Below are 14,942 nucleotides of genomic sequence, written 5' to 3'. Positions count from 1 at the left end.
TAATATATAAGACTATATAGATATAGTCGTGTGTGTATAGCTTATACACATGACAGGACACGCATATCTTTTCAATTTTTATTCATTCAGAATACTTACATACTATTTGAAAATGAAAGAGGCTGGGATTTTGTTTTATATCATTCGTTTATATTGTTCAGTATGCCTAAATGAGGCCATAGCACAGTTAACGGACGAGCAGAGGTGGTGACGTCATCGAGTCCGCTGCTGTTCCAATCACAGGTATGAAAGATAAAGTGAAACGGAAGGTTTAATTAATAAATACTGTATTATCTGGGGCAGTATGTATACCAGCGTTAATATTTACTTGTAAGGTTTTTTTAAAGATAATATATAAATATATATAGATATAGTCGTGTGTGTATAGCTTATACACATGACAGGACACGCATATCTTTTCCATTTTTATTCATTCAGAATACTTACATACTATTTGAAAATGAAAGAGGCTGGGATTTTGTTTTATATCATTTGTTTATATTGTTCAGTATGCCTAAATGAGGCCATAGCACAGTTAACGGACGAGCAGAGGTGGTGACGTCATCGAGTCCGCTGCTGTTCCAATCACAGGTATGAAAGATAAAGTGAAACGGTAGGTTTAATTAATAAATACTGTATTATCTGGGGCAGTATGTATACCAGCGTTAATATTTACTTGTAAGGTTTTTTTAAAGATAATATATAAATATATATATATAGATAAAGTCGTGTGTGTATAGCTTATACACATGACAGGACACGCATATCTTTTCCATTTTTATTCATTCAGAATACTTACATACTATTTGAAAATGAAAGAGGCTGGGATTTTGTTTTATATCATTTGTTTATATTGTTCAGTATGCCTAAATGAGGCCATAGCACAGTTAACGGACGAGCAGAGGTGGTGACGTCATCGAGTCCGCTGCTGTTCCAATCACAGGTATGAAAGATAAAGTGAAACGGTAGGTTTAATTAATAAATACTGTATTATCTGGGGCAGTATGTATACCAGCGTTAATATTTACTTGTAAGGTTTTTTTAAAGATAATATATAAATATATATAGATAAAGTCGTGTGTGTATAGCTTATACACATGACAGGACACGCATATCTTTTCAATTTTTATTCATTCAGAATACTTACATACTATTTGAAAATGAAAGAGGCTGGGATTTTGTTTTATATTATTCGTTTATATTGTTCAGTATGCCTAAATGAGGCCATAGCACAGTTAACGGACGAGCAGAGGTGGTGACGTCATCGAGTCCGCTGCTGTTCCAATCACAGGTATGAAAGATAAAGTGAAACGGAAGGTTTAATTAATAAATACTGTATTATCTGGGGCAGTATGTATACCAGCGTTAATATTTACTTGTAAGGTTTTTTTAAAGATAATATATAAATATATATATATAGATAAAGTCGTGTGTGTATAGCTTATACACATGACAGGACACGCATATCTTTTCCATTTTTATTCATTCAGAATACTTACATACTATTTGAAAATGAAAGAGGCTGGGATTTTGTTTTATATCATTTGTTTATATTGTTCAGTATGCCTAAATGAGGCCATAGCACAGTTAACGGACGAGCAGAGGTGGTGACGTCATCGAGTCCGCTGCTGTTCCAATCACAGGTATGAAAGATAAAGTGAAACGGTAGGTTTAATTAATAAATACTGTATTATCTGGGGCAGTATGTATACCAGCGTTAATATTTACTTGTAAGGTTTTTTTAAAGATAATATATAAATATATATAGATAAAGTCGTGTGTGTATAGCTTATACACATGACAGGACACGCATATCTTTTCAATTTTTATTCATTCAGAATACTTACATACTATTTGAAAATGAAAGAGGCTGGGATTTTGTTTTATATTATTCGTTTATATTGTTCAGTATGCCTAAATGAGGCCATAGCACAGTTAACGGACGAGCAGAGGTGGTGACGTCATCGAGTCCGCTGCTGTTCCAATCACAGGTATGAAAGATAAAGTGAAACGGAAGGTTTAATTAATAAATACTGTATTATCTGGGGCAGTATGTATACCAGCGTTAATATTTACTTGTAAGGTTTTTTTAAAGATAATATATAAATATATATATATAGATAAAGTCGTGTGTGTATAGCTTATACACATGACAGGACACGCATATCTTTTCCATTTTTATTCATTCAGAATACTTACATACTATTTGAAAATGAAAGAGGCTGGGATTTTGTTTTATATCATTCGTTTATATTGTTCAGTATGCCTAAATGAGGCCATAGCACAGTTAACGGACGAGCAGAGGTGGTGACGTCATCGAGTCCGCTGCTGTTCCAATCACAGGTATGAAAGATAAAGTGAAACGGTAGGTTTAATTAATAAATACTGTATTATCTGGGGCAGTATGTATACCAGCGTTAATATTTACTTGTAAGGTTTTTTTAAAGATAATATATAAATATATATAGATAAAGTCGTGTGTGTATAGCTTATACACATGACAGGACACGCATATCTTTTCAATTTTTATTCATTCAGAATACTTACATACTATTTGAAAATGAAAGAGGCTGGGATTTTGTTTTATATCATTCGTTTATATTGTTCAGTATGCCTAAATGAGGCCATAGCACAGTTAACGGACGAGCAGAGGTGGTGACGTCATCGAGTCCGCTGCTGTTCCAATCACAGGTACGTAGGCCTACTCGCGTGCTCGCAAGTCGGTGCTTGAAGTACAGACTTCCCAAGGTATGACAATACATCAATATGAATTTGACATCAGATACTGATTCCTCCCAATATGGATTTGATTTGTCATGTATAACACCTATTAGCCAAATGTGAAAATTAATCGAAACGATCTTTCCTCCCATCAGATACTAATACCCCGCAATTGTGTTCAACCAGAGACGACGATGACATCATGGACGAGAACGGATTCCTCCCAATATGAATTTGATTTGTTAACACCTATTAGCCAAAGGATTTGATTTGTCATGCATAGCCTACCTATTAGCCAAATGTGGAAAGATAATCAAAACGATCTTTCCTCCCATCAGATACTGATACCCCGCAATTGTGTTCAACCAGAGACGACGATGACATCATGGACGAGAACGGATTCCTCCCAATATGGATTTTATTTGTCATGTATAACACCTATTAAATCAAAACGATCTTTCCTCCCATCAGATACTGATACCCCGCAATTGTGTTCAACCAGAGACGACGATGACATCATGGACGAGAACGGATTCCTCCCAATATGGATTTGATTTGTCATGTATAACACCTATTAGCCAAATGTGAAAAATAATTGAAACGATCTTTCCTCCCTTCAGATACTGATACCCCGCAATTGTGTTCAACCAGAGACGACGATGACAACGGGAGCGGAGGTATACTGGACGAGAACGGGAACGGAGGTTTACCTTCTTCTTTTAGTATACCTTCTTCTTCTAAATGTCTGGTTATAAAAATCCATGCAGGCTTTATGTCCATGTAACCAGCATGAATTTGCTCATTGAAAAATGAGCAAATTCTAATTTACATTTTGCAGATGATGTGTTAAGAGTGATGTGTCAAGAGTGATGCGTTAAGGGTGATGTGTTAAGAGTGATGTTTAAGAGTGATGTGTTAAGTCTGAATAAAAAGTCTGAATAAAAATTGAAAAACATCTCATATTGTTTATTTATTACACTTCATTTACACAAATTAAGGAATTATACTTATATCTGGATATAAAGGTTTTGACTGTGGGAGGTTCGGTGTGGGAGTTATGTCCCCAAACGCTTTTCAGAACATTCCTTTGGCCAAATAGGAGATATACAATGTTGTCGTTTTTTGGCGCCGCCCTGTTGGCGAAATTTTCCAAAGACAATTTTTCCTTTGCCAAATAACTCCCGCCCACATTAATAATTATTGGCCATATTTTTTATATAGACTCGGGTTTGCCCCTTGATGGTTTCCTTATAGTTCGAAGAACATTCCTTGGTCCAATTAGAAGATATAAAATTTCCTTGTTTATTGCGCCCCCTAATGGCGAAAAATTCCGGAATTTTTATCGAACGAGATTAAGGTTAGCAACAACATGTGTGTAAAATTTGGACTCGTTCCGATGCCTAATTTTGGATTTCTTTGGATTTTTGATTTTCCATGTCTAATTTAGCTCATAAACCAATATTCAAAACGCTCCCGTTTCGTCGTCGAAGGTCGGATCAAAAAACTGTCCGATAATTTCTTTGCGCGTGCGTCTAAAGATGTCGTGTGCAAAGTTTGCTGTTGATTGGTCAAGAAATGTGCGAGGAGTAGCGAAAAAACAGTTTTGCGGTTTTCGCGATATAGCGAAAAATATTCATAGACGCAAATGGGCGTGGCCTATACCAAAAGATGCAGCAGACTCCAGTGAATCTGTGTGTACAAGGTTTTGAATGTGGGAGGTTCGGTGTGGGAGTTATAGCCCCAAACGCGTATTCCTTGGTATAGCGCCACCTAGTGGCCGGCAGGTCTGGATTTTGTCGTCTGCTTAGTCCGAACAGATCTGGATCTAGTCATGCAATTCGCGTGTCGGCACCATTTACGGTTTGGGCTGTGGTATCACTTTTAGGGGGGCAAGTATAGGAATAATAATCCTTACAAAAACAATAGGGATCCAACCTGTTGGCTTGGACCCCTAATAATAACTAGAACTGCAAGCAGTTATGCAGGGGTCCAAGAAGTGTGCATTTCGCCGGCACAACGCGACAAGAAATGTGCATTTCGCCGGCACAACGCGACAAGAAATGTGCGTTTCGCCGGCACAACGCGAAGCATGTGTTCAAAACGCTACCCTGAACCTGTGGATACAAAGGATTTGACTGTGGTAGGAGTAGCGAGAAGTCAGTGTAGCGTTTTCGCGACGAAATTTTGTAGAAGATATACAATTTCCTCGTTTATTGCGCCCCCTAATGGCGAAATTGTCCGACATTTTTATCGAACGTCATTACGGTTAGCACCAACATGTGTGTAGAATTTGGACTCGATCCGATGTCTAATTTCGGATTTTTTTGGATTTTTAATTTTCCACGTCTAATTTAGCTAATAAACAAATATTCAAAATGCTACCGTTTCGTCGTCGAAGGTCGGATCAAAAAACTGTTGATGATTCCTTTGCGTGTGCGTCTGAAGATGTCGTGTGCAAAGTTTGGTGTTGATTGGTCAAGAAATGTGGGAGGAGTAGGGAAAAAACAGTTTTGCGGTTTTCGCGATTTAGCGAAAAATATTCATAGACGCAAATGGGCGTGGCCTAGGCCAAAAGATGCAGCAGACTCCAGTGCATCTGTGTGTACAAGTTTTTGGACTCTGGGAGGTTCGGTGTGGGAGTTATAGCCCCAAACGTGTTTCTCCTTGGTATAGCGCCACCTAGTGGCCGGCATGTCTGGATTTGGTTATCTGAGTAGCGGTGCCGGTACTGGTTCTAGTCATGTAATTGGCGCGTGTGCACCATTTACGGTTTGGGCTGTGGTACCACTTTTAGCGCAGGAATAATAACAAGAAGTGTGCATTTCGCCGGCACAACGCGAAGCATGTGTTCAAAAATTGAGAAACAGCGTGTGCCAAAAGATGCAGCTGACTCCAGTGAATCTGTGGATATAAAGGTTTTGACTGTGGGAGCTTCGGTGTGGGAGTTATAGCCCAAAACGCGTTTTCAGAACATTCCATTGGCCAGTTAGGAGATGTATTATTTCGTCGTTTATTTGCGCCCCCTTGTGGCGAAATTTTCCAAAGACAATTTTCCTTTGCCAAATAACTCCCGCCCACATTAATAATTCTTGGCCATATTTTTTATATAGACTCGGGTTTGCCCCTTGATGGTTCCCTTATAGTTTGAAGAACATTCCTTTGGCCAATTAGAAGATATACAATTTCCTCGTTTATTGCGCCCCCTTATAGCGAAATATTCCGATTATTTTACTGAACGCCAGTAGGGGTAGCATCGACATGTGTCAAAAATTTGGACTTGATCCGATGTTTAATTTTGGTATTCTTTAATTTTTTTGCGTTTCGACGTAAAACGTAGCTAATAAACAAATATTCAAAACGCTACCGTTTCGTCGTCAAAGGGCAAATCAAAAAAGTGTTCTAAAATTTCTTTGCGTGTCTGTCTGAAGATGTCGTGTGCAAAGTTTGGTGTTGATTGGTCAAGAAATGTGGGAGGAGTAGCGAAAAAACAGTTTTACGGTTTTCGCGGTTTTGCGAAAAAAAATTACAGACGCAAATGGGCGTGGCCTATGCCAAAAGATGCAGCAGACTCCAGTGGATATGTGGGTACAAGTTTTTGACTGTGGGAGGTTTGGTGTGGGAGTTATAGCCCCAAACGCGTTTTCCCTTGGTATAGCGCCACCTAGTGTTCGGCGTGTCTGGATTTTGTCGTCTGCGTAGTCCGAAGAGATCTGGATCTAGTCATGCAATTCGCGTGTCGGCACCATTTACGGTTTGGGCTGTGGTCCCACTTTTAGGGAGGTAAGAATAATAATAATAATCCTTACAAAAACAATAGGGATCCAACCTGTTGGCTTGGACCCCTAACTAGAACTGCAAGCAGTTATGCAGGGGTCCAAGAAGTGTGCATTTCGCCGGCACAACGCGACAAGAAATGTGCATTTCGCCGGCACAACGCGAAGCATGTGTTGAAAACGCTACCCTGAACCTGTGGATACAAAGGATTTGACTGTGGTAGGAGTAGCGAGAAGTCAGTGTAGCGTTTTCGCGGCGAAATTTTGTAGAAGATATACAATTTCCTCGTTTATTGCGCCCCCTAATGGCGGAATTTTCCGAAATTTTTATCGAACGTCATTAAGGTTAGCACCAACATGTGTGTAGAATTTGGACTCGATCCGATGTCTAATTTTGGATTTTTTTGGATTTTTAATTTTCCACGTCTAATTTAGATAATAAACCAATATTCAAAACTCTACCGTTTCGTCGTCGAAGGTCGGATCAAAAAACTGTCTAAGATTTCTATGCGTGTGCGTCTGAAGATGTCGTGTGCAAAGTTTGGTGTCGATTGGTCAAGAAATGTGGGAGGAGTAGGGAAAAAACAGTTTTGCGGTTTTCGCGATTTAGCGAAAATATTCACAGACGCAAATGGGCGTGGCCTAGGCCAAAAGATGCAGCAGACTCCAGTGCATCTGTGTGTACAAGTTTTTGGACTGTGGGAGGTTCGGTGTGGGAGTTATAGCCCCAAACGCGTATTCCTTGGTATAGCGCCACCTAGTGGCCGGCGTGTCTGGATTTTGTCGTCTGCATAGTCTTCACTGACCTGGATCTAGTCATGCAATTGGCGTGTGTGCAACATTTACGGTATGGGCTGTATTCCCACTTTCTTGGTAGGAAGTATAATAATAATAAAAATAATAAAAATCCTTACAAAAACAATAGGGATCCAACCTGTTGGCTTGGACCCCTAACTAGAACTGCAAGCAGTTATGCAGGGGTCCAAGAAGTGTGCATTTCGCCGGCACAACGCGAAGCAAGTATTCAAAACGCTACCGTGAACAACCTGTGGATATAAAGGTTTTGACTGTGAGAGGTTCAGTGTGGGAGTTTCGGCCCCAAACGCATTTTCCGCTACCGTTTAGTCGTCGACGGTTGGATCAAAATAGTTTTTACTGATTTGCAACGCAAAACATATATTCAAAACGCTACCGTTTCGTCAACGATGGTCGGATCAAAATAGTTTTGCTGATTTCTTGTAGTGTGCGTCTGAAGATGTCGTGTGCAAAGTTTGGTGTCAATTGGGCAAGAAATGTGGGAGGAGTAGCGAAAAGGCAGTTTAGCTGTTTTTGCGATTTTGCATAAAGAAAATACTGACGCAAATGGGCCTGGCCTATGCCAAAAGATGCAGCTGACTCCAGTGAATCTGTGCGTATAACGTTTTTGACTGTGGGAGCTTTGGTGTGGGAGTTGTAGCCTAAAACGCGTTTTCAGAACATTCCATTGGCCAAATAGGAGATATATTATTTCGTCGTTCTTTGGCGCCGCCCTGTTGGCGAAATTTTCCAAAGACAATTTTCCTTTGCCAAATAACTCCCGCCTACATTATTAATTCTTGGCCATATTTTTTATATAGACTCGGGTTTGCCCCTTGATGGTTCCCTTATAGTTTGAAGAACATTCCTTTGGCCAATTAGAAGATATACAATTTCCTCGTTTATTGCGCCCCCTAATGGCGAAATATTCCGAATTCTTTATTGAACGCCATTAAGGGTAGCACCGACATGAGTCTAAAATTTGGACTTGATCCGACGTCTACTTTTGGTATTCTTTGAATTTTTGCGTTTCGACGTAAAACGTAGCCAATAAACAAATATTCAAAACGCTACCGTTTCGTCGTCGAAGGTCGGATAAAAAAGCTGTTGATGATTCCTTTGCGTGTGCGTCTGAAGATGTCGGGTGCAAAGTTTGGTGTTGATTGGTCAAGAAATGTGGGAGGAGTAGGGAAAAAACTGTTTTGCGGTATTCGCGAATTAGCGAAAAATATTCATAGACGCAAATGGGCGTGGCCTAGCCCAAAAGATGCAGCAGACTCCAGTGCATCTGTGTGTACAAGTTTTTGGACTCTGGGAGGTTCGGTGTGGGAGTTATAGCCCCAAACGCGTATTCCTTGGTATAGCGCCACCTAGTGGCCGGCGTGTCTGGATTTTGTCGTCTGCTTAGAACTCAGGGCCCTGGATCTAGTCATGCAATTGGCGTGTCGGCACCTTTTACGGTTTGGGCTGTGGACCCACTTCTAGGGGGGAATAATAATAACTAGAACTGCAAGCAGTTATGCAGGGGTCCAAGAAGTGTGCATTTCGCCGGCACAACGCGACAAGAAATGTGCGTTTCGCCGGCACAACGCGAAGCATGTGTTCAAAACGCTACCCTGAACCTGTGGATACAAAGGATTTGACTGTGGTAGGAGTAGCGAGAAGTCAGTTCGCAGCGAAATTTTTTAGAAGATATACAATTTCCTCGTTTATGGCGCCCCCTAATGGCGAAATTTTCCGATTTTTTTATTGAACGGCATTAAGGTTAGCACCAACATGTCTGTAAAATTTGGACTCGTTCTGATGTCTACTTTTTGATTTTTCTGGATTTTTGATTTTCCACGTCTAATTTAGCTCATAAACCAATATTCAAAACGCTCCCGTTTCGTCAACGAAGGTCGGATCAAAAAATTGTCCGATAATTTCTTTGCGCGTGCGACTAAAGATGTCGTGTGCAAAGTTTGGTGTTGATTGGTCAAGAAATGTGCGAGGAGTAGCGAAAAAACAGTTTTGCGGTTTTCGCGATTTAGCGAAAAATATTCATAGACGCAAATGGGCGTGGCCTAGGCCAAAAGATGCGGCAGACTCCAGTGCATCTGTGTGTACAAGTTTTTGGACTGTGGGAGGTTCGGTGTGGGAGTTATAGCCCCAAACGCGTCTTTCCTTGGTATAGCGCCACCTAGTGGCCGGCGTGTCTGGATTTGGTCGTCTGCTTAGAACTCAGGGCCCTGGATCTAGTCATGCAATTGGCGTGTCGGCACCATTTACGGTTTGGGCTGTGGACCCACTTCTAGGGGGGAATAATAATAATAATAATAATAATAATAATAAAAAAAATCCTTACAAAAACAATAGGGATCCAACCTGTTGGCTTGGACCCCTAACTAGAACTGCAAGCAGTTATGCAGGGGTCCAAGAAGTGTGCATTTCGCCGGCACAACGCGACAAGAAATGTGCATTTCGCCGGCACAACGCGAAGCATGTGTTGAAAACGCTACCCTGAACCTGTGGATACAAAGGATTTGACTGTGGTAGGAGTAGCGAGAAGTCAGTGTAGCGTTTTCGCGGCGAAATTTTGTAGAAGATATACAATTTCCTCGTTTATTGCGCCCCCTAATGGCGGAATTTTCCGAAATTTTTATCGAACGTCATTAAGGTTAGCACCAACATGTGTGTAGAATTTGGACTCGATCCGATGTCTAATTTTGGATTTTTTTGGATTTTTAATTTTCCACGTCTAATTTAGCTAATAAACCAATATTCAAAACTCTACCGTTTCGTCGTCGAAGGTCGGATCAAAAAACTGTCTAAGATTTCTATGCGTGTGCGTCTGAAGATGTCGTGTGCAAAGTTTGGTGTCGATTGGTCAAGAAATGTGGGAGGAGTAGGGAAAAAACAGTTTTGCGGTTTTCGCGATTTAGCGAAAAATATTCATAGACGCAAATGGGCGTGGCCTAGGCCAAAAGATGCAGCAGACTCCAGTGCATCTGCGTGTACAAGTTTTTGGACTGTGGGAGGTTCGGTGTGGGAGTTATAGCCCCAAACGCGTATTCCTTGGTATAGCGCCACCTAGTGGCCGGCGTGTCTGGATTTTGTCGTCTGCATAGTCTTCACTGACCTGGATCTAGTCATGCAATTGGCGTGTGTGCAACATTTACGGTATGGGCTGTATTCCCACTTTCTTGGTAGGAAGTATAATAATAATAACTAGAACTGCAAGCAGTTATGCAGGGGTCCAAGAAGTGTGCATTTCGCCGGCACAACGCGACAAGAAATGTGCATTTCGCCGGCACAACGCGAAGCATGTGTTCAAAACGCTACCCTGTACCTGTGGATACAAAGGATTTGACTGTGGTACGAGTAGCGAGAAGTCAGTGTAGCGTTTTCGCGGCGAAATTTTGTAGAAGATATACAATTTCCTTGTTTATTGCGCCCCCTAATGGCGAAATTTTCCGATATTTTTGTCGAACGTCATTAAGGTTAGCACCAACATGTCTGTAAAATTTGGGCTCGATCCGATGTATAATTCTGGATTTCTTCGGATTTTTGACTTTTCACGTCTAATTTAGCTAATAAACAAATATTCAAAACGCTACCGTTTCGTCGTCGAAGGTCGGATTAAGAAAGTGTCTAGGATTTCTTTGCGTGTGCGTCTGAAGATGTCGTGTGCAAAGTTTGGTGTTGATCGGGCGAGAAATGTGGGAGGAGTAGCGAAAAAACAGTTTTGCGGTTTTCGCGATTTAGCGAAAAATATTCATAGACGGAAATGGGCGTGGCCTAGGCCCAAAGATGCAGCAGACTCCAGTGCATCTGTGTGTACAAGTTTTTGGACTCTGGGAGGTTCGGTGTGGAAGTTATAGCCCCAAACGCGTATTCCTTGGTATAGCGCCACCTAGGGACCGGCGTGTCTGGATTTTGTTATCTGAGTAGCGGTGCCGATTCTGGATCTAGTCATGCAATTGGCGCGTGTGCACCATTTACGGTTTGGGCTGTGGTACCACTTCTAAGGCGTACGAAATAATAATAATAATCCTTACAAAAACAATAGGGATCCAACCTGTTGGCTTGGACCCCTAAAAATAATAAAAATCCTTACAAAAACAATAGGGATCCAACCTGTTGGCTTGGACCCCTAACTAGAACTGCAAGCAGTTATGCAGGGGTCCAAGAAGTGTGCATTTCGCCGGCACAACGCGACAAGAAATGTGAATTTCGCCGGCACAACGCGAAGCATGTGTTCAAAACGCTACCCTGAACCTGTGGATACAAAGGATTTGACTGTGGTAGGAGTAGCGAGAAGTCAGTGTAGCGTTTTCGCGGCGACATTTTGTAGAAGATATACAATTTCCTCGTTTATTGCGCCCCCTAACGGCGAAATTGTCCGAAAATTTTATCGAACGTCATTAAGGTTAGCACCAACATGTTTGTAGAATTTGGACTCGATCCGATGTCTACTTTTGGATTTTTTTGGATTTTTGATTTTCCACGTCTAATTTAGCTAATAAACAAATATTCAAAACTCTACCGTTTCGTCGTCGAAGGTCGGATCAAAAAACTGTTGATGATTTCTTTGCGTGTGCGTCTGAAGAAGCCGTCTGCAAAGTTTGGTGTTGATTGGTCAAGAAATGTGGGAGGAGTAGGGAAAAAACAGTTTTGCGGTTTTCGCGATTTAGCGAAAAATATTCATAGACGCAAATGGGCGTGGCCTAGGCCAAAAGATGCAGCAGACTCCAGTGCATCTGTGTGTACAAGTTTTTGGACTCTGGGAGGTTCGGTGTGGGAGTCATAGCCCCAAACGTGTTTCTCCTTGGTATAGCGCCACCTAGTGGCCGGCATGTCTGGATTTGGTTATCTGAGTAGCGGTGCCGGTACTGGTTCTAGTCATGTAATTGGCGCGTGTGCACCATTTACGGTTTGGGCTGTGGTTCCACTTTCACGGGGAGGTAGTATAATAACTAGAACTGCAAGCAGTTATGCAGGGGTCCAAGAAGTGTGCATTTCGCCGGCACAACGCGACAAGAAATGTGCGTTTCGCCGGCACAACGCGAAGCATGTGTTCAAAACGCTACCCTGAACCTGTGGATACAAAGGATTTGACTGTGGTAGGAGTAGCGAGAAGTCAGTGTAGCGTTTTCGCCGCGAAATTTTGTAGAAGATATACAATTTCCTCGTTTATTGCGCCCCCTAATGGCGAAATTTTCCGATTTTTTTATCAAACGACATTAAGGTTAGCACCAACATGTGTGTAAAATTTGAACTCGATCCGATGTCTAATTTTGGATTTTTTGGGATTTTGTTATTCCACGTCTAATTTAGCTCATAAACCAATATTCAAAACGCTACCGTTTCGTCGTCGAAGGTCGGATCAAAAAACTGTCCGATAATTTTTTTGCGTGTGCGTCTGAAGATGTCGTGTGCAAAGTTTGGTGTTGATTGGTCAAGAAATGTGGGAGGAGTAGGGAAAAAACAGTTTTGCGGTTTTCGCGATTTAGCGAAAAATATTCATAGACGCAAATGGGCGTGGCCTAGGCCAAAAGATGCAGCAGACTCCAGTGCATCTGTGTGTACAAGTTTTTGGACTCTGGGAGGTTCGTTGTGGGAGTTATAGCCCCAAACGCGTATTCCTTGGTATAGCGCCACCTAGTGGCCGGCGTGTCTGGATTTTGTCGTCTGCTTAGAACTCAGGGCCCTGGATCTAGTCATGCAATTGGCGTGTCGGCACCTTTTACGGTTTGGGCTGTGGACCCACTTCTAGGGGGGAATAATAATAAAAAAAATCCTTACAAAAACAATAGGGATCCAACCTGTTGGCTTGGACCCCTAATAATAATAAACTAGAACTGCAAGCAGTTATGCAGGGGTCCAAGAAGTGTGCATTTCGCCGGCACAACGCGACAAGAAATGTGCGTTTCGCCGGCACAAAGCGAAGCATGTGTTCAAAACGCTACCCTGAACCTGTGGATACAAAGGATTTGACTGTGGTAGGAGTAGCGAGAAGTCAGTGAAGCGTTTTCGCGGCGAAATTTTGTAGAAGATATACAATTTCCTCGTTTATTGCGCCCCCTAATGGCGAAATTTTCCGAATTTTTTATCGAACGACATTAAGGTTAGCACCAACATGTGTGTCAAATTTGGACTCGATCCGATGTCTAATTTTGGATTTCTTTGGATTTTTGATATTCCACGTCTAATTTAGCTAATAAACCAATATTCAAAACGCTACCGTTTCGTCGTCGAAGGTCTGATCAAAAAAGTGTTCCATGCATTCTTTGCGTGTGCGTCGGAAGATGTCGTATGCAAAGTTTGGTGTCGATTGGTCAAGAAATGTGGGAGGAGTAGGGAAAAAACAGTTTTGCGGTTTTCGCGATTTAGCGAAAAATATTCATAGACGCAAATGGGCGTGGCCTAGGCCAAAAGATGCAGCAGACTCCAGTGCATCTGTGTGTATAAAGTTTTGAATGTGGGAGGTTCGGTGTGGGAGTTATAGCCCCAAACGCGTATTCCTTGGTATAGCGCCACCTAGTGGCCGGCAGGTCTGGATTTTGTCGTCTGCTTAGTCCGAACAGATCTGGATCTAGTCATGCAATTCGCGTGTCGGCACCATTTACGGTTTGGGCTGTGGTATCACTTTTAGGGGGGCAAGTATAGGAATAATAATCCTTACAAAAACAATAGGGATCCAACCTGTTGGCTTGGACCCCTAAAAAAATCCTTACAAAAACAATAGGGATCCAACCTGTTGGCTTGGACCCCTAACTAGAACTGCAAGCAGTTATGCAGGGGTCCAAGAAGTGTGCATTTCGCCGGCACAACGCGACAAGAAATGTGCATTTCGCCGGCACAACGCGAAGCATGTGTTCAAAACGCTACCCTGAACCTGTGGATACAAAGGATTTGACTGTGGTAGGAGTAGCGAGAAGTCAGTGTAGCGCTTTCGCGGCGAAATTTTGTAGAAGATATACAATTTCCTCGTTTATTGCGCCCCCTAATGGCGGAATTTTCCGGAATTTTTTTCGAACGTCATTAAGGTTAGCACCAACATGTGTGTAGAATTTGGACTCGATCCGATGTCTAATTTTGGATTTTTTTGGATTTTTAATTTTCCACGTCTAATTTAGCTAATAAACCAATATTCAAAACTCTACCGTTTCGTCGTCGAAGGTCGGATCAAAAAACTGTTGATGATTTCTTTGCGTGTGTGTCTGCAGATGCCGTGTGCAAAGTTTGGTGTCGATTGGTCAAGAAATGTGGGAGGAGTAGGGAAAAAACAGTTTTGCGGTTTTCGCGATTTAGCGAAAAATATTCACAGACGCAAATGGGCGTGGCCTAGGCCAAAAGATGCAGCAGACTCCAGTGCATCTGTGTGTACAAGTTTTTGGACTGTGGGAGGTTCGGTGTGGGAGTTATAGCCCCAAACGCGTATTCCTTGGTATAGCGCCACCTAGTGGCCGGCATGTCTGGATTTTGTCGTCTGCCGTCACCTCACGGACCTGGATCTAGTCATGCAATTGGCGTGTCGGCACCATTTACGGTTTGGGCTGTGGGCACACTTTTAGTGCTGGAATAATAATAACTAGAACTGCAAGCAGTTATGCAGGGGTCCAAGAAGTGTGCATTTCGCCGGCACAACGCGAAGCATGTGTTCAAAAATTG

This window comes from Gadus chalcogrammus, unplaced genomic scaffold (assembly GCF_026213295.1).
Source record: "Gadus chalcogrammus isolate NIFS_2021 unplaced genomic scaffold, NIFS_Gcha_1.0 GACHA084, whole genome shotgun sequence".
NCBI lineage: Eukaryota > Metazoa > Chordata > Actinopteri > Gadiformes > Gadidae > Gadus > Gadus chalcogrammus.
This window is presented reverse-complemented; position numbering follows the sequence as displayed.